Source organism: Tupaia chinensis, unplaced genomic scaffold (genome assembly GCF_000334495.1).
Source record: "Tupaia chinensis unplaced genomic scaffold, TupChi_1.0 Scaffold000291_1, whole genome shotgun sequence".
Taxonomy (NCBI): domain Eukaryota; kingdom Metazoa; phylum Chordata; class Mammalia; order Scandentia; family Tupaiidae; genus Tupaia; species Tupaia belangeri.
Window position 1 is genome coordinate 352,771 of NW_006159776.1, and position 1,476 is coordinate 354,246.

The window sequence follows — 1,476 nt, forward strand, 5'->3', positions numbered from 1 at the left end:
AGGAAAGGAAAGGAAAGGAAAGGAAAGGAAAGGAAAGGAAAGGAAAGGAAAGGAAAGGAAAGGAAAGGAAAGGAAAGGAAAGGAAAGGAAAGGAAAGGAAAGGAAAGGAAAGGAAAGGAAAGGAAAGGAAAGGAAAGGAAAGGAAAGGAAAGGAAAGGAAAGGAAAGGAAAGGAAAGGGGAAAGGAAAAGAAATTCCTACAAGAAAAGAACTTAAAGCTTTAGTTGTGTCCACCCACTTTCCCCACCAGAAAAAAAAGAAAAAAAAAAAAAAAAGAGTTGTCCTTGGCATTTAACCAGCAATGCTGGGGGGAAATTCAGAATAATTCTTAAGACCATGTAAGAAGCAAAGAGGACTTAATTCTAACTTGCCCAGTATTGCTTACTATCAACTCTTTGTATGGTTCCTAGAAGGTCATTTATTTGGACAAACACTGGGAATCTCCTACCAGAGAGCTCTTAGATTATGAACAAGGAGAGTTTATAAACAGTAGGAAAAATCGGGATGAAGTTGAATATTGTGTGCAATAATTAGTGCTGAAGATTTCCTCTTTAAAAAACCTTCCACAGCGAATATGTCCTGTTTCAAGGTAACTTAGGTTTAAAATTAGGGCATCTGGGTGAATATTTCTGCTTTACAAAGTACTATATTACTATATTCTGCTATTGATAAATAGGAGAAGACAGGAGAATACTTCACTATCCAGAGTCCTAAGAGAGTTTGCTTTCTTTTAATAGGTGATATCCAATGATAATGACCAATTTATCGCTACTGCTTTGGGGAGAGATAAGTAAAACCTGGGAAGCCAAGAAATTAACATTTTGTCTTTTTTATGACAGAAAGAACAGTAGAGGTAACAGAAGCCCCTGATGTTTCTCCATACTCCCTCTTGCCCACCAGGTATCTCTATTTTATTTTTTCTTATAATGCTATCAGATGCTTTATAGTATACCCTACTGCATTCCTAGGCTTGATCAAATTCTAAATACTGGGTTCTAAAATTCTTTTGCAATAATCGCATCTGTGTCAGTGTGGCTGGTAATGATGGATACATGTGTGAGATTGGGTGAAATAAGAACACTAAATGGTATTAAATTTTTCAATACAGTACAAAGCAACATAAAAGCTTCCTCTAATTTTCTGTCCATTGATTGTTTTATTTCCTACCCGGGGTCTAGAAAAAAATGGAGCCACAGTTCTAGACTTCCTTGCCACTATTATTTTCCAAGGAAAATCTGGAAATATTATTTCCAATATTTATTTAAAAATATAAATTAAAATTATTTTAAAAACATAGAAAGGATAAACTTAGTGCCTCGAGTCCCACATTTCAGAGAAAACTACAATTAACACTTTACTGTAGAGTCTTCAGGCGCGCGCGCACACACACACACACACACACACACACACACACACACATATATATAATACATATATATAATTAGTTGCTTTCCTATTTGTATATAATATTGCATCA